The sequence below is a fragment of the Danio rerio genome, chromosome 9, assembly GCF_049306965.1.
Source record: "Danio rerio strain Tuebingen ecotype United States chromosome 9, GRCz12tu, whole genome shotgun sequence".
Lineage (NCBI taxonomy): Eukaryota > Metazoa > Chordata > Actinopteri > Cypriniformes > Danionidae > Danio > Danio rerio.
The window spans coordinates 8296718-8322431 of NC_133184.1; the positions used below are offsets into that span (position 1 = coordinate 8296718).

The window sequence follows — 25714 nt, forward strand, 5'->3', positions numbered from 1 at the left end:
GTTCAAAAGTTAGCTTCTTTCTGGCAAAACTGATTGGTTCTTCTTATATTCATTAGCATTAGAAGACAAAATCATTCTTCAAAATAGTTTATTTAGAAGGTTTTTGTGAATGAATTTTGAAAAGATTAAAAGATTCTAAAGATGATTGACCAAAACAAGTACTAGAATTTTATACAGCTGGTGTGAGTGACCAAGTCGCTCATTTGTTTCAAAGAGAGCGTAAGACAAAGTCAAAATATACGTCATGTCAATGCCAGCCTGTCTGCACTCTTGGTGATTCTAAAGGCACTCACACACCGAATGAGAAGTGCTGCAATGTGTATGATGACTTGACTTGAGCACAAACTCTTCTTCTTTCCTAGTGTTCTAAAGTTAGGTTCTTTTCTGCCAACTTATTGGTTCATCTTAGGGTGCTTTCACACCTGCCTTATTTAGTTCGATTGAATCGCACTAGAGTTCGTTTTCCCTTTTGGTACGGTTCGTTTGGGCAGGTGAGAATGCTGCAATCGTACTCGAGTGCGCACCAAAAGCGGACCAAATAGGCGTACCAAGACCTGCTTGAAGAGGTGGTCTCGGTACGCTTTCAAACGAACCCTGGAGCGGTTCGTTTGTGGTGAGAATATGATCCGTACTAAAACAGGTCCGACCGCAAAAAGTACTGCGACTTTTGGACCAATTCAGCTGCCGTAGGCCGATGCGCTGTGCATTTTGGGATATGGAGGAAAATATTTGTTGACAGCGCTTTACCAACAGTGAGAGAGAGAGGGGAAAACATTACCTGATGGATCGTTGGTAATATTTACGCAAGATGACCATGTCGCAGTTTAGCCAAATTAATTCACGGCTACTCCTGAAGTGACGAGTGATGCATTAAACACTGTTTTCTAGCCACCGCCGTGCTTCATTTTCGTAATGTATAGTTTGTCTAAAGCAGGGATACAATCAGCCAGCGCAGTCGTCCCTCCAGAGTAAAAGGTTTTGTTTACCTGCGGGAGTTCACTGGCATTTTCCCGCTCGTGAATTCTGACCAATCAATAAGCAGTTTAGGAAATATGTTCAACAACATCTGGCCAATGAGAGATGTGGATTTTGTCAGATGACTGCATTTTGGTTCGTTTCAACTGGTTCGGACCAAAGCCAGCAGTGTGGTGTGAAAACGACCTAAAGACGGCAGAAGATGCAACAATGTATCTTTATTACCCTTGGTCCGGACCAAATGAAGCGACCTACAGATGTGAAAGCACCCTTATATTCATTAGCATTAGAAGTCAAATAATTTTTTTTAATTAGTTTTTTTGGAAGGTTCTTGTGAATGAGTTTTGAAAAGATGGAAACATTCTAAAGATAATTAACCAAATGAAGCCCTGTATAGAGTTTTATACAGCCCTTGTGAGTGGGAAGCTCAAACCACCAAGTTGGTCATTCGTTACCAAGAAAATGCGAGACAAAGTCAAAATACGAAACATGATAAAATATGGTCGTGCAATATGAGGATATTGCATGATCACGACAAAAACTCAGTTGTTTCATATATGCTCTATAGTTTATTTTATACTATTTTGTATTAACGTTATTTCACACACAAAAAAATATATGTATTAAGGATGCACCGATCCCGATACTTGGATTGGATATCAGTTCTATACAGCATATTTTTGCTGGACCAGGTATTGGTCAGCTGGTACTGATATTGTGCTTGAGCTTTTTTTCTGTGTTTATAAGCCAACTAAGCCATGAAGGTAGCCTATTATAAGGCACTAGAAAGTTGTAATGTAGGCCTACTATATCCCAAATGATCTGAAGCCATTCTACAGTTTAATGAGAAGTATAGATGAATATTCACATGGTTAAATTAAAGTTCACTTCAGCGCCTCCCGCCGCTTCGCCTGTCAATCATTCTCCATTCATTCACAATTCAAACTGCTCGACTCATTCATTCGAGTTTTTTCAACTCGAAAAACTTTCTCCAAGACTATTTGTTCCTGTTATTTTAAATAGTTAGTGGAGAAATGGATTCAGTTTTGCATTAAATGGGTTCATTTTGACCTACAACAAAGAGTTCATTGCTGTTTCTAAATCATGTTGCGCTGTGTCTGTTATCAGCAGATCAAATTCGCAATACTGAAGTAGAGAGGGTTATTCCCTGCTCTTCACACACAAAGTAGGCCTACCTGAAATGTTTAATTAGAAAATGCTCAATAGACCATTAGATAGATACACAATGCACTTATTTCTTCCCTTTAAACTGCTGTTTTGAAAGTGACCGTAGATAGAGGAGGGATGTGTGCTGTCTCAGTGATGCATCAAGCGCTTCATTCACGCTCCGGCTTCACAGACACAATGTGCGCTGCTCAGTAAGATTATTCTCACACTGAGTTTCAGTTCTCTCATCCCTCCAACTAAGTTTGTTCCTCCGAGGGGAATACTTTAAGTGCAGCGAACAGCTTTTAAAGCCCTGGCCCATTGTGGTCAACGTAGTTGATTAAATTAATAAAAGTGAAACAGAAAAAAATATTTAGCCTAAAATAGGCTAATCTAAACTGTGAATATTTCACTGTAATTTTATTTATCAGCATTTTATTTAACAGACCATTTTGCGTTTTGGCACTAAAGCATATAAGCGGACCTTGTTTTGAACGTTCTCCATCTCACAACGAGATTTGGCTCATTGAATCCAGGGCGGAAGAAAGTAGTTCCTCATACAAAAGGTTTTTTGAGACTCTTCATGTTTGATTTTGTTTTTATATACACAATTATGCCGTCAAACTGTTGTATAAAACGCAATATCACACTCGTAGCAGTGCTTTGCTAAAAGTCTGATTATTTTACCAACAATTACTCTAGTATAGTAGTAGCCTATTTCAAAGAACAATCTTAATATTAAAAAAAGGAAACATGAGCTGGACCCCAACAGATCAATGCCATAACGAATGCTCAAATAATGTAGCTTAGTTTACAGCAAGCATCATGTTTTAAGTTAGTTTGTGCCGTCTGTCACTTTGTTTACTAAAGAAGATATATTATTTGAATTTAGCACCAGAGCTACAGAAACTGTATTATGCTTAGAAAAAAAAATAAATATTAGTATCGGGATCGGATACAAAAAAATGGTATCAGTGCATCCTTTATATGTATTATTGGATTGAATTTACAAAAATGGTACTATATTGAAATATATTTTCTTATCATCATATACCTCATATAGCCTAGCCTTACAAAAATTAAAACCAATCCGAGTCAAGGACTAATTATTTTTACAGCAGAATTATGAATTAGCCAGTTTCTGATTGGCAAATAAATGAAAGTTTATAGTGAATAATAGCAAATGTATGGGATCATGTTTGGTGTTGGCCCCTAAATGAAATCATGTTTTAAAAGTCCTAATTACTCTTGTGTGCTTTAAAACCACCAATTTTGTAGTACTACAATTACTTCACATAACACCTTGCCTCCTTAAGTAGTTTTAATGGACTTTTAATGTCTTGCAGTGTAGCAAACTAGGAGTAGCTTTTACATTATCAGTATAGCTTAGACGCACTTTTATTCTGAAAGCACACTAGCTCAAGTCACTTTATTTTGTTTCTCATGGTACATAAGCATTAATATTCAGGAGTCATAAACCTTTTTTTAAATGCCCACAAGTGTTTGAAGTACTTCAGATAATTGTCAGCAATTGCCTTTATGAGAGCACCAATTTCACCTGGACTGTCAGCTAAGGCAAGCAATCGTTGAAACAGTCAACTTGTAATCTTTTCAGAAAGCTGCAAAGACCAAAATCAACAACATTTTGACAAAAGCACTCCGAGTGAGCCATTACTGTGCACTACAACTTTAATCTCAGAACAGATGAGATCATTTAGGAGATGTCAAGATTTACTTTCCTGCTAGGGTTTTATTAGTTCTCCCTCCAACCTTTGGGCCAATATATCCCAATCATATACTCAAAATCAACTGACAAGCTTGAATTAATTGCATTACCCTCCAATGCACTGCCTCCCCAACAATTTTCCAATTAATCATCTTTTTTAAAGAATGGTCGATTCAATATTGATTCACAAAAGCCTTGAATCAATCTTGTTTGTGGGTTAAGTTGATTTTTTTATATGTGCAATAGCTTTTTAAAACGAGTCTGACTCCTATTTAATTTAATCTGTAATTATAATTTGTAAAATGATGTTCATCCTATTACGTTTTGGAAATATCAAAACGGTTTTAACTAAATCTGTATTCACTGAATAGAGAATCGAATCAAAAGCTTGTGAATCGAATCAAAACGAAGAATCTGAATCAAAACTCAGCCTTACTCTCCAACATGTGACCAGTCAAATCGATCAATCCATCTCAGTTCAGTGTTCTCCAATTATTCCTTGCAATCACAAACACACACACACACACACACACACACACACACACACACACAATCTGCCTGCTACCATTTGAGCTACCACTTTCTTCTGATTTATTTCTGTTTTCATGAGAGTGGCTAGGAGGCCATTTTGTGTAGGCTGAAAGGTCCTCCATTACAGCTGTGTGGGGGCAGGGGGGAGAGTTATGGTCTAGGGGTGTAATTGCTCTCAAACTGTCCCTTGATGCTGTGGTAATAACAGTCCTGGCCACCCCGGCCCTCCTGGCCTCTCCAGCCATATGGGGCTACTCCTCTAGGTCACCTTTGTTGTAAATTTGCCCCGCCCCATGTTAGTCGTTCCGAACAGCAATAGCCCCTTTCTCACTCTCAGACCGATCTCTCCCAAAGGAGCAGTTAACGGCAAGTGTGTTTGCTGGAGATTACCTGAAAATGTCAGATTACCTGTAAATGCCAGGGGAAGAAAAGTGAGGTGCTTTCCAACAATACTGAAAACACTCCATCTTCTCCCTACCCCAATCTAATTGACAAACAAACACACAGAGTCCATGTGCAATCACCCAAATAGGCGGCGCAAACAGGTAAACTCACTTCAGTTGTCCAAAAAATAAATAAGAAAATCAATACGCCCACAGTGAAGGACACAAACATGGAGCACACACATACAAGCTAGTGCACAAAGCTAATGAAATCTTCAGGAGGAAACAAGGTCCGGTTTTCCTAGAACTTGGCTTTTCATTAACGGTGGTCTGTGAAGCAAAATATAGAGATTTCCAAAGAACTTGTGTACTTATGCAGTACTTGACAATTAAACTAGCTGATGAATAAATCCATTTACTACTTGGCACATGTATTGGGTCAGTATGGTTTTATTTAACATTAAAAATCTTTTTTTTGGTAATATTCAATTAAAGTCTGACCATTTGCATCTGCATTTGGAATGGCGGTCCTGTTATACAGGGTTTATACACATTTTTACTACTAAAATTCCATGACTTTTCCAATACTTTTACAGAAATTTCAAGTACATTTTCATGATGTAATGCTTCATGTAATGTCTACATATCCATGGTAAATGATAAGATAAACAAGAACTTTCAAATGTATTACAGCCTAGACCATTAACAACACCCTCTATACAATTAATTTGCCATGGGAAATGATGTGCATAAAGAATAATATATACAGTTGAAGTCAGATTTATTAGCCCCCTTCTAACTTCTTTTCTTCTTTTTTAAATATTTCCCAAATGACGTTTAACAGAGCAAAGAAATTTTCACAGTATGTCTGATAATATTTTTAAATATTTTTCAAAGTCTTATTTGTTTCATTTTGGCCATTTTAGGGACAAAATTATTAGCCCCTTTAAGCTACATTTTTTTCTTGATAATCCACAGAACAAATCACTGTTATACAATAACTTGCCTAATTCCCCTAACCTGCCTAGTTAACCTAATGAACCTAGTTAAGCCTTTAAATGTCACTTTAAGCTGTATAAAAGTTTCTTGAAACATATCTAGTAAAATATTACCTACAGTCATCATGGTAAAGATAAAATAAATCCATTATTAGAAATGAGTTAGCAAAACTATTATGTTTAGAAATGTGTTGAAAAAATCTTCTCTCCATCAAACAGAAATTAGGGAAAAAATAAACAAGCAGTATAATAATTCATGAGGGCTAATTATTCTGACTTCAACTGTATATATAACCATGTATTTAGTATAACCAACACACCATTCTTTGGGGGTGTTTTTTAGCTGCAGGTACAACACGACTGGTTGCAATCGAGGGAAAGATAAATGCTGCCAAGCATATAGGGAAATCCAGGAAGAAAACCTTTTCCAGAGTGCTCAGGACTTCAGACTGTGCCGAAGATTGACAATGACCCTAAGCACACAGCTATAATTGCGAAGAAGTGGCTTCACTTCACCACAAGTTACTATTCTTCACCGGCCCAGCCAAAGCCCTGCCCTAAATCCAATTGAGCATCTCTGGAGAGACCTAAAATTGGTTGGCCACCAACGTTTACCCTCCAGAGGCATGGCAGAGGATCCCCAAAGCCAGGTGTAAAAATAAGACTCATGGCTTTATAGGAACAAAGAGGTGCTTCTACTAAATACAGAGAAAAGGGAAAAATCTTTTTTATTAAATCTGCAAAATTGTCAACAAGTCTGTGTTTTCCTGCTGTGTGTACAATGATAAAGAAATATATATATATATATATATATATATATATATATATATATATATATATATATATATATATATATATATATATATATATATATCATAAGCATTTATAAGTAAAATATAGCTTTTAATCTTTATGTTGGTGAATACTCAGTCTTAATGTTGCTGGCTCTAGAATGGTTGTTAACCTCCATTTTTGAGAGGGAGAAGGAGAGAGAGAGAAGAAGAGAGAGATAGAGAGATGCAAAGTGTAGCAGTTTATCTCTCATCTTCCCAAAGGATAAAGCACATTTCCTGTTATTAATAATCTGTAAGTGCACGGCAGCGTTTGCAAACACATGCCCATCTGATGCCACTTTAGGCCAGTGACGACAGTTTCCATTAGCAGCCAAAGATGATGATGACACATGGCTTTTATGACCACTATTTATTTGTATCACATTTAACTAATCTTTTAAAAACTCAAGATCTAAGCTACCATATATCTCTGAATCCATGGCATCCCTGACATCCATATTTAATGAAAGATTAATCACTGCGGGGACCATCTGATAATTCAATATTGACATGAAAGGATCATTATTCATAGATCTGTAGTAGTAATTTGCTTTTGGCATATGGTACAGTGGTTGGACTCAGAAACTGACATTCAACATCAGACTTAGCAAGAGGATGTTAACGCGGATCGTAGATCTTGCTTGTAATCAAATAATCGAAAAATCCAAAAAAAAAAAACAACTAAACATGTATACTCTGGTGAGAAACATTCTAATGAATTAACCAGAGTAAGGTAACATATTAAATTTTTTAGATATATTTACTGTTGCACTAAAGTTTAAAAGTGAAGAATTAATGTTATTTATTAATTGATTGTTCAAGCTACCTCACAGAAGTGCTCTGTTTTTTAAAAGAGTTGTTGAATGTTAAAATAAGATTAATTAAATAAAAAATAAGAACAATCCTGGATCTGGTTCCTCACTCTTCTTTAATTTTTTTATGGATTATCGATCGGGTTTCGGAATCGATAGATACTCTAAACCAAATGACTCGGACTAGAGAATTTTTCCCTTAAAGGGACATCCCAACTTTCTGCTGTTTTCTTTGGTCTGAATTTTCTCCTTGCCCCTGTGCCATTTTTATTCTGAAGCATCCTCTGCACTTATGTCCCGAGCACGTTGGTCATCAATAATATTAAACACAATAAATGCAATGCTTTGCGTATAGTTAAATGAAAAGCGAAGCACAGGCAAATTAATTTTGGCATTGGAGCTAATCGAATTATTTGAAGATTTGTTTTAGTCTTACACACATTTATTCAAGAATTAAAAGAGATTTCAAAATAAAATGACCGTTTAAAATCTGAGTTTGGAAACTTCGAGTTTTCTGTTTTGATACATGCGGTCACTGCAGCAATCTTAGGTCTAGGCATGGAACGATAACCATTTCAAGAAGTCAAGGTTTTAAAAATTTCTGCTATTTTTATTGATGTTTTTTTTTTTTTTTTTTTTTTTATGACAACAGTATCTCCAGCAAAAAAAAGATCTCCAAATGTTGTTTTAAATTGTAAAGAAATTTGTGTTTTTGAAACTAATGAAGACAGTAGAAGTCAATTATTCTTTAAATTATTTAGTCTGACATGTTTACTAAAGGTGTCATGATCCTCCATATCCTCGATTTGATTACATTTGATTCTAAAGTCACAATTCGATTAGATTCGATTTTCATTTATGAATAATTAATTAATTAATAACAAATTAATTATTTGTAGCCTACCGTTTAAACTACCTGACTTGCATGGTCTTTGTTTTACCCATAAACAAATCATGCAGTACATGAATAAAGGTAAGTTACACACATAATTACCACCTGTCAATCACTTTTTTCTGCGGGACTCGTGAATAGGCAGTGATCTGTGTCGTTATAATGGCGTCGGTAAAAAAGGTGCACAACCAACAGGAACCAGCCAACAGTATCTGAGGTGTTCGCTAAAATGACTAAGTACTTGTGTGAAAGTAAAAGATGGAAGCAGTCTACTGACCCGCTGACTGCCTTGACCCGCTGTCTCGAGCGCATGACAATGTGTGTGCGTCTGTGTCTGTGTGTGAATGAGTGTGTGTGGTCACGTGATGTGCGTTTTCAGCGGTAGTGAGAAAGGAGGGCTGCTCAGAAATGCTACACGCCAGTGTGGATGTGGTTCGTTGTTCTAAAATGCCATTTAAAAACAAAGACATATTAGTGTAAACAGGGCCTGAGTGTGTATTTTTCGCGAGCGGATTTGCAACGGGTGCGGGGCGGAGGATCGCGATGCCCCCATCGTCTATCATCCCAACCGTAATACGTACATAGCAGAGCTTGCAAACTGTGGGGTTTTTTTTTGTCGACAACACGAACGTTGTCAACATAACTAACTGGAAATCCAAAATACTTCCACACCGGCGACTTCATTGAAAGAGGAGAGGATTTAAGCTCTGTCGACGGGTCTCCTGCGTCTGCAGTTTAACAAGCACTTCAACAAGCCTGTTTTTTTCCAGCTTGGCAAGCCAAGCTAACGTGACATGGGGGCGTGGCAGCATCGACGATTCTATTTTTTGATTCGATAATCGAAGTTGAGCATAAATTTCGATCGATTTCGATTAAAAATCGAAATCGTGACACCTTTAATGTTGACTGCTCCAAAATATTTAAAATGTTTCTCAAAATAAAATATATTGTGTTCAAAGGCGAAAAGGTTTATTTTGTTTTACCCAGACATTTAAAAAGAACATATTTTAGAGCAGTAATCGCAAAACCGTGTTATTATCCAAGTGTATCATACTTTCAGAATCTTATACCAGCCCATGCCAACTTAGGTCCACCCCAAATGCTCTCATTGAGAACGCTTACACGGACACCAATAGTCCAATTATAATGCAATTAAGACAATACTCTGATTCTACCCTGTAAACAATGATTTCTTATCACCTTAATCCCGACTCAAGTCCTAATATGAACTGTGTCGTGAATCGTGGCTGGGCGGCGCTGGTGTGTATAGAAACCTGTTTAGAATTCTAAAATCCATGGCGCTGCGTGGTGCTGAGCGGCGCGCTGCGGAGAGGCGCTTCTGGTGTGCTTCCTGCTTCATACAGAGAGTGAATCAAAGCGCATTGGTGCCATTATAATGTATTAAATATATATATTTTTTAAAAATTGCAATTTTTTCAATTTAATATAAAATTAAATCGTCGTCAAAACATAAATTCGAATTAATCGAAAAAAAATCAATAAAAAATAAATAAATAAAAAATCTGAAAAAATCTGAAAAAAAAAAATAAATAAATAAAAAAAATAAATAAATAAATTTAAAAAAAAATAAAAATCGCCCAGCCCTAGCTGCCACCAGTCAAAATGCTTGTAGAGAAGCTGTGAACGCCATTTGCTTTCCTGATGTTTTCAATATATTGCTTTTGTTTGTCAATGTTTCACAGCAATGTTAATTAATTAATTATATATTACTAACTCAGTATTTCTCTTATGGAACTGCCATGACTATGACAGCTATGACTGACTTAATCAAGAGGCCTGTCGTACTGCACAAAGTCTGCCCTGTTCAGACTCAAGCATTGGTTTGAACTTTGCTACCTCATGCTGTTTTAGAAAATAGGATGCAACAGGCCTTTATCACTAAATAATATGATGATGGAGGCCCGTAAAAATCCTTCAGATTGACATGTACTGTAGCAACAGAAGGCCATGCACAAAGAGCTTGAAAAACAACACACTTGGGCAATATGACTAAGGTCAAGGCTGCAGTAACCAAGGAAACAATGCAGCCTTTACAGACTATATTTAACTGCCTACTGATTCATGTTTTCATACAGCTTTATGCCTAATGTTTTATGGAGCATAACGACTTAAAATAAGGACTCTCAGTGCTGTGAAAATACATACTGCATATTGAGAAATAACAGTCTCCACAGATGCTAGTTCAGGATGTTTGTTTCATTTTATTTTATTTTTCATTTGTTTATACTTTTTGACCCCTTCATTTCATGTTAACTGATAAAATTAATAGGGTTGGGTACCAAAACCCTGTGCCAGTTTCTACTGGCCCATTTCCACTGAGTGGTATGGTACGGTTCTGTTCGGTACGCTTTTATGGTCATTTACATTGTCAAAGAGTACCTAAAAGCGAACCGTACCATCACCTTTTGGTAACCAAGCACAAAAAAAGGGTACCAAAAGGCAGAGTGAGACACACAGCTGAACGCTTTTGGTTTACAGAGATGCGTAACTCGCAGTAGCTGGAGAATGAAAACAGGGAATGCGCCATTTTTAAAAATAGCTGAGACATTACACCGTAATAACATATACATATAATAACAAGCCATGATCGACCAGAGCTTAAACAAACCTTTACATTGCCTTGATGAACAGCCACAAAGCCAAGAAGAACCAAATCTGCTGTGTCCTGTTGTTGTTGTTTATTTTTTGTTGTTTTACGAGCCGTCTAAAAGTGCGAGCGGTTTCACTTTCTCCAGCGTGCCTGGTGTCTATATTTAAAATAACATACTTCTTGAGCTCATATTAATAATGTGTGCGTAATCATTAAAGCGCTTCTGATATCCGATCCTTTCAGAAAGGGACAAACGAGAGAGTGAAGCACAAAAAACAAAGGAGAAGCTGAAAAAAACAGCAGCAAATCATGCTTTCTGCAATTTAAACATGGCAGTTTGTTCATGTTTTAACTTTTGTCATCACCTTTTTGACTTTTATTAACTGGAACTGATGGAATTTCTTTCTAACAGAGGTGACGTGCTGGTGAAGATTAAAGACATACGAGAGGTTTGCTCTGACTGGGCAATATTTCGTGTTGTTTTTAAACCCAAATAAGGACTAAATGTATGCTGCGTGTGGTTTTTATGTAACTGGTAACATATCGGAGACTTTAAGAGTCTGTATGTGTTCATATATGTTGCATTTATTCATTTATTTTATATAAACGCAGATGTTACAGATCATTGATCTGCAGTTATAATCAAATCATGTTCTTAGAAAGCTTAGAAATGAACATTAATACAAGTATTTATGTGTATAAAGCAACTGTATTGTGAAAAGCGCTTCTCATATGATATGTGAACGACCTGTAAATCTAAAAAAGGGGAACTGTAGCATCCCACACCATACCACACTACCTCAGTGGAAACGGGCCATAATTAAGCACCAGACCGAATCAGCATACATTTTGGTGCCTAATTTTAGTGCCACTGGTGCTGCATCAAGGACGTAGGAACAATCAAGGGGTATATTAAAGGCACAGATAGGTATGCGTTATGTATTATTTAATTCTAAACAACTTCAGTTATTTATTTAATTCCAGTCCGTATACAATACGGACACCGTTAGGCGTTTGTTGTTGCTTAGGGAATGCACACACATACAGGGAGTGACTGCCTTCAGATTCATCAACATGCATCATCGCGTTCATCAAATTTGCTTAAACTAAGTAATCTAAATATGGCTGCATTTTACAAGCAAGGATTCTGACACAGCAATGTGAAACAGATGCTTTACAAAAGTTGCATGCAAGGGGGTAAACATGTCAAACCTATTGAAACATTCAAGGGCACTGGGAATATGTAATGTTATTTGCATAATGCAAATCTTAAAATCGTGCTAACAAACCAAGTATAAAAAGACATAGATTAATGCCATTTAATTCAAATATATAAAATATTAATCTATGTGTACTTTAAACTTTAATTATATTGTTCGGTTAAATGATAAAATAAAATAAAAGTGTCAAGTGGAAAGATTTCATTCACCATAATTTGGTGGCTCAAAAGCATCGGTTCAGGCACCGGTACCATTTAAAAAATATTGATTTAGCACCTGTATCGAAGTAACTCCAAACGATACCCAAGTCCCATTCTTAAAAATTTAAATGTTAAATTAATGGAACACCACAGATGCCAGTTCGGGATGTTTTTTTTTTTTTTTTTTTTTTTTTTTTTAGCCCCTTCATTTAAATGTTAAATAATAAAATAAGAATGTTAACTTAATACATATTAAAAGTCTATAGACCATTTTGAGGGATGTAAACAAAAGCAATATTTAATGGACTATATTAACACAGACTTTTAACTTTCAGCCAGACAGCCCAAGGGCTTCCGATGAACTGTTTTTCCATTACAAATTTGTTGCGTTTAAGATCTGATTTCTTAAATAATCAGCAATCTTCACTGCCTGTTTGCTATAAGATATGTAGTGGGTCTCAGATCGGACAAGAAGCATATCTTACATTTCCCCCTCCATGTCTTTAAAATATGACAGCTTATTACACCAGTATTTTCAAAGCAATTTCTGCACTAGCCTGTTGCTACTGATGACAATAGTGGTTACAACGGTCTTTCATTTCATTTTATGCTTAAACAACTACATTAATGCTTAGGTCTATTTAATTGAATGTAGGTTACAGCATTGATCCTGTAAAAACTAGTAAAATTGAAAATTTCACCAGAAGTTTATTGTTGGCTTTAAAACTCTGTACATAGAGCCCATTTCTATAGCTTCCGAGAATCAAAAATTATTACATATTGATAAATAATGTTATAATAGCTGTTTTAACATGCTCGAATTCATTCTTGTTACAGTTATGAAATAGTCTGATAACAAGCAGAAAATGTTTATGGGCCAATGACACCACCACATTGAAATCTATATGCTATATGTCGAAATCCAAGCATCCCCAAACATAAGGAAACATTTCAACCCAACAAAATCCTCCTTCTCATTCTGTGTAAATGTTGTATTGAGTTTTTCTTGATTACTTTGCAAACATTAATCCTTGCTTAATAAAGCTCATTATATCTCTCTCTGGTGGTTTAGCTTCTGCCAGACAAAAAACCCAGACATCGCCACAGTCGCTGCTGCCTGTGCTCTGTCAGCACCATCTCATCGTGCTAATCGTTCTGTTAATTAGTTTAATTATTGAAGACCTCGGCAGTGCTTCTCCAAAGCTGCTGACGATTTACAGCATGCTAAAAAAGAAAGAGCTGCTGGCATGCCGCTGTCGATCAACCCAATAGCAGACGCACTCAGACAGTGGCAAGATATCTATCAGGTAACATTGAATGTACATGGACTTTCAAATAGAGTGAAATCTGGGGGCCATTAAGTGAAACTTTTTTATTGTTTATTTAATAGCATTTTAAATTATGACAATGTGCTAGATAAAAACAGACCTTAAAACACATTCAGAACACTATGGATTTTTAAACCTTGTCACTTCATGAGTTTTATTTTATTTTTATTTTTGTAGGATATTCGTTTGCATAAAATGCAGGTGTTAATGTCCTCTGAAATGTATTTGAGATTGATATAAATCCACTTAAACCACTTCAGGAGGTTATCTGAGATGCATTTCAGATAGACCTCGACAGGACTAAATTCAGGTAATGAAACCACATAACACATGTGAATTTTTCTCCTCCCAAAATGTAAGAATAAGCAGGTTATAAACTATAAGACATAGACGGACATTATGCAACGCCACAGATAAAACTTTAGGTGTTCATTTTATTTTGTTCTGTTTTACGTTATGTTAAATGTTATATAATACAATTAGAATTAGGGCTGCAAGATTCAGGCTAAAATTAGAATTAGAATTAGTTTTGCTTAAAATCGAGATCACGATTCTTTCTCACGATTCTTTAGATGTAAAATAAAGGTTAATATGAGTAGGCTATTATTATTGTTAATTCTCAAACATATCATCACCTTGGAATTATAAGGTTCTATCTGCGTTCTGAATGATTTTGTGATATTGAGCTTTAAAGTTTTTGCAATCCAAACAGCAAACAGTCTTAAAATGTAAACAATAAGCTGTCATTTAATAAGAATTTGTAAATAACTAAATTTTAAAAAAGTGTCAGATAGAACCTTTTAATTCTAAAGTGATGATATGGTAAAACAAGACTAATAATATTAGGCCTATGTGTAGCTCTACTGTTGCTTAAAATGCTAAATTTTGTACAGTCATTATAATGGACTTGAACAGACTTTCAATATGTCCTGTTTGTTAATTCACAGTAAAATGATGACATCAGAATACAACTATTCATAATTATAAAGTTGAAATAAAAACAAACAAACAAAAAAATCCTTACATGTGACAGAAATTACATTTCTGGGTGAATTGTACCTTATAAATACAGTATGTGACACTTCTAACGCCATTTGAAGGTGGTTACTGTATGTTCCTGTGAGGACCTGTGCAGCCGCCTTTAAGCTTCTCTTCTGATTTTAAAAATATATTTGGCTGAATCGTAAAAAAAAAACTGAATTAAGATCGTGTGTAGGGTCGAATCGAGATCATGATCTTTTTTCAGATTAATCGTTCAGCCCTAATTAGAATGTTAAATTAAGATCAAATAACAGTACTAACAACAGAGTGGCAACAGACACCTACAGTAGTAGGCCGTCTCTGTGAATGTAGAGAGAAAAAATATAGTAGAATATTTATGGTTTCCGCTACATTCATTCTTCCATGGTGGGGCGCCACACCAAAATGCATCCCGTCACGGCTACATTAGCTTCTCATTCAAAACATTCAGTCATTGTTGTTGTTTTTTAATAGCGGGTTATAATTGCACCAAAACTTATTAAAAGGTAAGTGAATTATAACAGTGTAAACTTTTCTGTAATTGTAGTAGTGCTGTACTTTATTTGTTTAACCCTTTAAGGTTACGTGCTGACTGACTGACTGACTGACTGACTGACAGGTGCGCGATGAGTAAGGCCAGCAAACACAACGTAGCTTTCAGTTAGGATGAACACAGTTTCCATAATTATTCTTTATTTATAGATAAAGGTCTGTGGTTCTGCATACAATGACTTTATCTTGCTTTTATAGCCGTTTCACTGTACTTCAGGATGCATAATACTAGGGCTGTGCAATTACTTGAAAATCCGATTTCAATTTTGGCTTCTAACGATTATGAAAAAACATTAATCGAGATAAGCGATTATTACAACATATTTCTAGTCCCCCTTTCTAGTTGTACACATTTGTTGCTCTGTAAAGCTCAGTTCAATGTGAAAATGACTAAAATGTGCTGTAATGTAACATTTGCAGCACGGGATGCGCATCATTCATTGATTTAGGTTCTAATCATTCATATTTTTACAAGCGAGAAAGAGCACATGCTGTTGTGTGATGCTTGGACAGGCTCGGAGACGAGCAGAACACACACATCTAACACCATCTTAATGTGAGCGCTTTTAATGGTCAAATACATGCACATTTGTGTAATAAACAAACAAGTTGAGAATCAAAAGACATGTGAAAGAGAAACCATATCAGAGCTGCACTTTTTTTAAAGAGACAGTGTGGAATATTCCTGCTGCCGCCTTTTTTATTATTAATCAAACAACAAGAGAAAATCCCTCACTGCTCTTGACTGAAGGACTTTTGTAGCTAAAGTTTTTTCTTACAGTGAAGATGCATAAAGCACAGTTTAAACATAACAGATTTAATAACTCCTCTCTAATAACCGTTTTCTTTTATCTTTGCTATGACAGTACATTATATTTTACTAGTATTCAGCTTAAAGTGACATTCAAAGGCTTAATTAGTGTAATTATTCAAGTCATTGTATAACAGTCGTTTCTTCTGCAGACAATCAAATAAATTCCTCTATTAAACATCATTTGGAAAATTTTTATATATAAAAATAATTCCCAGGAGCGCTAATAATTTTGACTAATCGTGATTATGATTTTTCCCATAATTGAGCAGCCCTAAATAATACCGCTCAGAAGGTCTATTGGAGACATTCATAAATATTCCTAGCAAATCTAATAAATGTTGAGGACATACACTCTCAGAAAAAAAGGTACAAAATTGTACCTTTTAGGGTACAAATGGCCCGTCACTGGGGTGGTACCCTTAAGGGTACAAATTTGTACCTCTATTTTAAGGTACAAAATTGTACCTTCTACATTTGTACCCTTTAAGGGACAATTTTGTACCCCCACCGAAGGTACAAAAATGTACCTTTTTATATTATATAGCATTTTCAGGGTACTGACCCAGGCATTTTGATCCTTTGGTGACTGCATGCACAAATAAATAAATAAAATATTTTGGTTCGCAGATGTCCATTTTTATTTATTAATGTAGAAATATTTCATTACAACTCACAACTGAATGTGTCAAGAAATAAAATTACACAGTAAATATAAAGCAGACATGTAAAACAGTAAAAAGAACAATTTAGAAAACAAATAAAAATTGTTCACTCACTGTACAGTATATAATCTACCCTTAATACAAAGACCACAAGAATACTGTTTAAGATTTATAAACACATTACACAGGCTACATCAAGTACTTCACTTTATAAAGTCCAAAGTATTTGTCTTTAGTCAGAATACCCAGTCATAATAAATAATTTGTCATCAAAATTTTCTCTGTATTTCAGAATGAAGGCAATGTTTCTCTATAAATTGCTTCAACAGTGCAGAAAACCAAATACATCAGTAGCCTCTTCCTCAACACCAGTAGATTACTCCTCATCATCCTCAAGTGGAGTTTTAATTTGTTGTAACACAATATGTGTTTATGCTTTTGATAAACATGACATGTAAGGCACTCATATCTGGAAAATGTTCTTTGATAGTCATTAGGACCACAAGTTATTTAAAAATTTGCTTTATGCATGAATGATAGCAGTGTGCTGGATTAACTTGATTGTGATTATCCCAAGAGCATGTAGAGAAACAAAAAACAAGGTAGATCACTCTGGTAACTGGAGTAGATCGAGGCTTGTCACCGTCCACCGTTCATTCAAAACATTCCACTGCAGAAACATCAAGGTGTTCTTCTAATAAGATGGATATGTCAAAAATGTATATTCATCCACACCATTAGCCCGGCCAATCGCAATCCCATCAACTCTGAAGACTGCCGTGACTCGTCTTGTTAACACAGTTGTCCAGTCGGTGGCCTCCTCCTGTACTTGAACTGTTGGATGTGGTGAAGATGATTCACTGTAACTGACAAAGCAATAATTACTTTAATATCAGTCACTCTATCACTGATGAAGAGAAAATCAACATGCATAGAAAGTCAAATAATTAATATTCACCGATTTAAAAAAAAAAGTATCACAGATTAAAAGACTAATATAAATTTCATTCATTCATTCAATTTCTTTTTGGCTTAGTCCCTTTATTAATCTGGGGTCGCCACAGTGGAATGAACCACCAACTTATCCAGCATATGTTTTATGCAGCAGATGCCCTTCCAGCTGCAACCCAGTATTACGAAACATCCAGACACACTTATTCACACACACATTTATACACTACAGACAAATAAGCTTACCAAATTCAGCTATAGCGCATGTCTTTAGACTTGTGGGGAAACCGGAGCACTTGGAGGAAACCTTCACGAACACTGGAAGAATATGCAAACTCCTCACACAAATGCCAACTGACCCAGCCGAGGCTCGAACCAGCGACCTTCTTGCTGTAAGGTGACAGCACTACCCACTGCATCATCCTAATATAAAGAATATCAAGCATTATAAAATGCATTTATCACAGCATATACTGAACAGAAAACAACATACGCACCAGAGCACAACGAAATGTTGAAGTGTCTCGCTTAACAAGGCTGGCAACATGAGAAGTGCTGCTGTAAAATCAATTCCTGGAACATAAGATGTGGCATACAAACAAATATGAAGGAATCCATCCAAAGCTAGAATTTAATAATATTAATCAAGTGGAGAAAGTTTAGAAAGAGTACCTTAAAGTCAGGTCCTTAGCATTCTTCAGTTGATCTCTCATCTTTTGATGAAAACCTAGAAAATAATTTTAAACGTGGGTGTACATTTATTGTTGTTTGTAAGTAAAAACCTACAAATTTAAAATAGTATGTAAGCCATTAAAACCATGGTATAGATAATGAAACATACTTACATCTTGTAACTGAGCCATGCTTTCATATGACATGCCTTCATTGCTCTGATGCTGTTAGCCTACATTATGTTGTTCAATCTTGTCCTGAAATACAATTGGAAACTTCATAAACTTCAGGAAAGCAATAAGATAAAGCAATAACTATTTATTTATAGTATTTTATTTATATATAAGTATAACGTTAAACGATAGTAAAGCACCAACAATTCTGGACATGAGAGTTTGTGGACACTCCTCAACATTAATGTAACTTAACGTTAGACACTGAAACGAAGATATGTACAAGCATACACACGCCACGTTTGTAACTAGCCACGTTTACATAATCAGTCGCTTTGCCGGTGACAAAATTGTGATTTTTCTTCACAAAATGGCGGTGTATATAACCGTCTAAAATTACATTTCCGCGGTCAACCGTGGCTAGAAAATGGCCTCAAAATGTAAAACATTATCGATAATTACAAATTCCAGTATTAATAACAAAAGGTTTTATATCAAGGTATATGAAGACTTCAGTCGCGCCAGCTCCGGGCCACACCGCACATTACTCACGGCCCGATTCCGGTGCACGGTTACGGCAGCGTCGGCTCGCTTCTGCCGCCGCATCTGGCCCGAGTAACGATACAGCAGACGGACTCGGGCAGGCGAGAATCTAGCCGCAACTGGCCCAAGTGTATTTTGCTATCTGGGTTGCGATTATATTCCGCCGTGGCAACACTTATTAATAAAGCAGTAACGTAACGTAACATATAAGGCGCGAATACGTAACGTAGGCGATAAAGGGAACTTTTACACCGAGAAAACTAACAGCATATAGTACTTACCTTCTATAACGTTATGTCCCTCGGTGACTTCGATATCACGTTGTATTAACTTCTTTAATAAGCTGCAGACATCTTAGCAAACTCCATCCTGCAGGCCAACGTACACCAGCCAGCCCGGAGCACAAAGCGGGGGAAAGCCGAGGCCAGAGAGTCAGACAAAATCAACAGAACACGGCTTCACATGTAAAAATGAGACTGAAAATATATCTTTAATACATTCTTACCTGAAAAGTGTGGACTCCAAAATAGACTTTTCTTTGAAAAGCGTGTGAAGTTCTGTGTAAACAGCCAGCATACTCGACCGACCGCCTCAGTAACAAACACTACTATAACGTCTCAACAAGCCAAATTCTTAAAGAGACAGCAACATCACCACCTGTATGAAGATGCTGTCCCTCTGCATGGTTCTTATTCTACATCCCATATATACTATAGGGACTTAAACAGTAAGCAAAGACCAGTATTTACGTTTTTAATGATTAAAATTACATTTAATTATAAATTAAATTATTAACATTTTTGAAAAAAAATGTATTTTAAATACATGAAAAAAATTAATTATTAAAATATTTAATTCAATCAATTTATTTATTTATTATATTTTTAAATTATGTATTTTAGTATTAATGTTTAGTATTAATACATTTAAATTAGTGTTATATAGTGTCTTGATCTTATCATGAGCTGAGGGTACAATTTTGTTCCTATAGGGAAACAAAATATATAACTGACCTTTAAAGGTGCCAAATTGGTCCTTTACGGTACAATTTTGTATCCAAATGTGCTATAAAAGGTACAAAAATGTACCTTTCAAACCTAAATCTGGACATTTGTACCTTTATAGCCCATTTGGGTACAAAATTGTACCCTAAGGACCAATATGGGACCTTTAAAGGTACAATTTTATATTTTGTTCCCTCTAGGAACAAAATTGTACCCTCATTGTACCTTTTTTTCTGAGAGTGTACTTGTTACATAAACGCGCTAAATCACACTTCAGCAACATTTATTTGAACGCATAAGAAGAGCTTTGCTTGAGCAGCGTATATTTGAAGGCGTGCAAGAAGTTTTGTGCACAAACAGAGGAAATCGGCGCACAAGCAAAAAGATTTGCATGCTCGTGTTACAAAAATGCAATCTCGACTTACTGTGCCCACGACTTTTCTCCATTTGTCATTGAAATAGCGCATATGTGGATTTGTGTGAAAGGTCTGCCGCCACATCTGGAAAAAATCCAAGAGGAAACACTGATTCAGTTCATTTACAAAAGCACAGTGTTTTAATTTTAGGGAGTAAAAGTAAAAAAAAAACTCTTTACAGTTATGTTTTGTGTTGGGCTATGTAATACATTGCTTCTGCATTAATATTGCAATATGCAGGAACTGCACTGTCAACATTTACATATTTTATATTACTGAATATCTTAATTATTTTATTTTACTGATCATTTAATTTTTATATTTGTTTTGTTTTCATCTGTGCTTTAATTGGTTTATTTTATTTTGTATATTTTTGGATAATTATTTTCAAATATTTAAATCTATCTCAATTTAAACTTTTTAAATTTTAATTGATATATATTTAAATTTGTAAATATATAAATAATATTTGCATGATATATTGCAATATATGAATAATGAATTATATTCATATCACAATATATACTGAAGAAAAACAAAACATTGCAATGTTTGTTTGTTTTTTATATTTGTGCAGCCCTATTATGTATCTATATGACAAAAACAGATGTTTCATTTAGCTTATTATGACAGAAAGTGCAAAGCACACTGTGATTAATGATGTTTTATGGAGCACATGCGGTGTAAAATGCCTGTAGCCTGAGTAAAAGGAAATATTGTATGTCAAATATAAATCTTAGGTTACTGTACAAACAATAGGAATGAAATAAGTATCATATACACCGCATTTTAAGCTGATGAAGTTAACTTTGCATAGTGCATTGAAATCATAATCAGAGAAGACACATTTGTTTGCCAAATGTACTGTTATTGGAACTGTTTTCACAAATCACAAATCTGATCAGAGGAAAAATGCACAAAGTGACCAGGTGTAAACAGCTCAAGAAAGGACTATAACCGAGTTCAAGGTTTACCAAGGTCTGAAAAATTCAAGCTTGAAAGTCAAAAACTAAAAATTTCTGTTATACCGTTCCTTCAGTATATGTAAATGTATTTGGGTTTTTTTTACAGCTATTTTTGTTGAGTTTTATTAGAGCAACAATATCTCCAGCAGAAAAGGACCCTCCATATCATAAGCTACTGATTAGCCCACGAATCAAGAAATATACACTTACCGGCCGCTTTATTAGGTACTTCTATACAAATGCTCGTTAACGCAAGTTTCTAATCAGTCAATCACATGACAGCAACTCAATGCATTTAAGCATGTAGACATGGTCAAGACGATCTGCTGCAGTTCAAATCGAGCATCAGAATGGGGAAGAAAGGTGATTTAAGTGACTTTGAATGTGACATGGTTGTTAGTGCCAGACGGGCTGGTCTGAGTATTTCAGAAATTGCTGATCTACTGGGATTTTCATGCTCAACCATCTTTCATGCTCAACCAGTGAGCGGCAGTTTTGTGTGTGCGAATGCCTTGTTGATGCCAAAGTTAGAGCAGAATGGCTAGTCTGGTTTGAGCTGATAGAAAGAGAACAGTAACTCAAATAACCACTTGTTACAACTGAGGTATGCAGAAGAGTATGTCTGATCGCACAACACGTCAAACTGGTGGACGGGTTACATCAGCAGAAGGCCACACCTGGTGCCACTACGGTCGGCCAAGAACAGGAAACTGAGGCTACAAACACAGGCTCACCAAAATTGGACAATAGAAGACATAATAGAAGGAAAAACGTTGCCTGGTCTGATGAGTCTCGATTTCTGCTGCGACTTTCAGATGGTAGGGTCAGAACAACATGAAAACATGGATCCATTCTATCTTGTATCAACAGTTAGGGCTTGTGGTAATGGTGCAATGGTGTGAGGGATATTTTCTTGGCACAATTTGGGCCCTCTCTGAGTTTTGTTGCTGCTCATGTCTATCTCTTTATGACCACAGATTACCTTCTGATGGGTACTTCCAGCAGGATAATGCGCCAACGCGAACAAGACAATAAGTTCACTGTACTCAAATGGCTACCACAGTCACCAGTATTCAATCCAATAGAGCAAATTTGGTATGTGGTGGAATGGGAGATTTGCCGACAAATCTGCAGCAACTGCAGGATGCTATCATGTCAACATGGACCAAAATCTCTGAGGAATATTTCCAGTACCTTGTTGATATAATATGCCACGAATGATTAAGGCAGTTCTGAAGGCAAAAGCGGGTCCAACCTGGTGCTAGTAAGGTGTACTTTATAAAGTGAATGGAAAAAAACAAATCATTTATAAACCAACATCCAAGCATGCTGGACCTGTACAATGCAGTGTCTCAGTTCACATTAAAAAATGTATATCCAAATTTGCCTTTTTAAGTTAAACTAATGAAGACAGAAGAAATTGATGGTTCATTTTAATTATTTAGCCTGACATGTTTACTGCTCCAAAATATTTGAATTGCTACTTAAAATAAAATATATTGTGTTGAATAAGGAAAAAACTTGTTGTTTATTTATTTATTTTTTAACCAGGCTTTTGAAAACAATATATTTAAGGGCAGTAATCACAATACTGTAATATTTTTATCCAAGGCTATCATATCGTCAAAATCTTAAACTGGAACTTTCTTAAACAGCTCCATAGATTATAAAACAAATACTTTTTTATTGTTTTTATTATCATTTGCTACAGTAATTTACCCTTGATAACCAGTCTGGGTGTCCACCATCTCGGTGAAATAGAATTTTCGGCCTTAAAAATAGTGAATTTCTTTCTTTAGGAAAGCCTTGAAATGAAATATGTATCATAAAAAAGAGCAGCAGACGCATGTGCTTGAGGAGGGGGCTGTGACTGAATTGGACCTTGTGATTGACGGCCCCTACAGAGCGTTCCGGAGAAACTGTACTCATCTTTAATTGAAAATTGAGACAGCGTTGGAATGAAAATATTGATTCATTCATGGGGCAGACAGAAACTCAGTCTGCCTGGATTTGAGGGATACGGGAGGGAATGGAGGAGGGGTGAAAAGAAGATTGTGGGGAGAGCATTTCCATCCATGGATTCGTGCGTAAGGGTCGAGTAAATCCTTAAAGAGAGTGGAGCAATTGAGAAAAGGCCTCGGTTGAGAATTAAAAACACTGTGAATGATTTGAAATGAAATTGGGGAAATAAGGCATAAGATTGTTTTCCGTGATTAGCTAATTGCTCACTGGGTGCATGGAATGAGATATTTTTGTGTGCATTTCACAGCCGTTCATGTGTGCTTTTGAACGGCCCGAGAATATTACAACATTCTTCCAATATTTCACTGCTGTGATCGTCCACCACTGCCTAATTACAACTTGTAATTGATTTCATTAAGGTTTTAATTGGATCTAAAAGACAATCAGAGGAGGAGGCGGTTCCGATGAGGGAAAGATGCTTAATGAAATATGTTAAGCAGAAAACAGGTGAGCAGATATAACAGTATATCTGCACACCAGTAAGCCATTCTGCTTTAAAATCAATAAGACGGGATGCAATTACAGCAAAGATCTAATGTAGCCGTGAAGAAATGAGCCAATTAATGCTCACAGCTAATAAGCAGGATGTTATTAGAGGTGTAAGGACTTAGTTGAAAAATCTGTTAGGAAAATTATTCGGAACATACAGCATTTTTTTTTTCCATCTTCACTAGACAAGGATACTTCTTAAAGGGATAGTTCACTCAGAACTAAGGGTGTCACGATCCTCCAAATCCTCGATTCGATTACATTTTCGATTCTAAAGGCAAGATTCGATTCGATTTTCGATTATCAATAATTAATTAATTAATGACCAATTAATTATTTGTAGCCTACTGTTTAAACTACCTGACCTGGATGGTCTTTGTTTTACCCATAAACAAATCATACAGTAAATGAATAACGGCAAGATACACACATATATTCCACCTGTCAATCACTTTTTTTGCGGGACTCGTGAATAGGCAGTGATCTGTGTCGTTATAATGGCGTCGGTAAAAAAGACGCACAACCAACAGGAACCAGCCAACAGTATCTGAGGTGTTCGCTAAAATGACTAAGTACAAGTGAGTGAAAGATTGAAGCAGTCCTCTGACTGCCTGGACCTGCTGTCTCGAGCGCAAGGCTGTGTGTGCGTCTGTGTCTGTGTGGTCACGTGATGTGCCTTTTCAGAGGTAGAGAGGAAGGAGGGCTGCTCAGAAATGCTACACGCCACTGTGGATGTCAAATCGTTGTCGTTCTAAAATGCCATTTAAAAACAAAGACAGTGTAAACAGGGCCTGAACGTGTACTTTTCGTGAGCGTATTTGCAACGAGGGCGGGCGGAGGATCGATATGCGGGTGTTGTCTATCGGACGAACCGTACGTAATACGTACATAGCAGAGCTTGCAAAACTGTGTTTTTTTTGTCGACAACACGAACGTTGTCAACATAACTCACTGGAAATCCAAAATGCTTACACACCGGCGACTTCATTGAAAGAGGAGAGGGTTTAAGTTCTGTCGACGGGTCTCCTGCTTCTGCAGTTTAACAAGCACTTCAACAAACCTGTTTTGTTCACGCTTGGCAACCCAAGCTGACGTGACAGCGTGGGCGTGGCAGCATCGACAATTCTATTTTTTGATTCGATAATCGAAATTGAGCATACATTTCGACCCTGCTCCAACACACTTACCTGTAGGTTTCAAACAAACCTGAAGGACTCAATTAGTATGATCAAGTGTTTAATTAGAGTTGGAACTAAACTGTGCAGGGCTGCGGCCCTCCAGGAATTGAGTTTGACATCCCAGCCCTAGACGATCTTAATTCAGCATTTCTACGAATCTGTCAATCATATTTTCAAGTTCAGGAAGAAGCAAAGGTGGCCGCACAAGTCTTCACATTGTTTTACATACGTTGTTCAGCAACGAAGACACCTCCAAATGGTGTTGAAAGAGTCACATGCTGTATTTATAAGATATAATTCACCCCTAAAGATGTCATTTCTGTCTTCATGTAATGATGATGTATACGCAACCACAAAATCACATGTGACGTGAGCCGACCGTCAGCTGTTACCACAGAGAGGGTGGGCGCATGCCTGTGAATGAAGTCTACTTTAGTGAACAGAACCTCTATAGGCTGTGAATATTAGGTAATAAAGTTGTAAATAACATTCAGCCTGTGGTATAGAATAATCATTTGGGAGCCGCACGGGAAGTATAAACCGCTCTTAGCAGGAAAAATGAAACCGAAAGCGCACA

The 25714-nt window shown here is 36.3% G+C and overlaps 1 long non-coding RNA gene across 1 annotated transcript; it reads right to left on the bottom strand.

Annotated features, from left to right (window-relative positions):
• Positions 1-16687: 16687 nt before the first annotated feature.
• Positions 16688-19674, bottom strand: LOC108191363 (uncharacterized). Its single transcript, XR_012385154.1, has 7 exons — positions 19569-19674; positions 19345-19432; positions 18521-18604; positions 18348-18402; positions 18173-18248; positions 17922-18098; positions 16688-17584 (listed from the first exon to the last, which is right to left on the bottom strand). It is a non-coding gene; the product is annotated as an uncharacterized lncRNA (long non-coding RNA).
• Positions 19675-25714: the final 6040 nt, after the last annotated feature.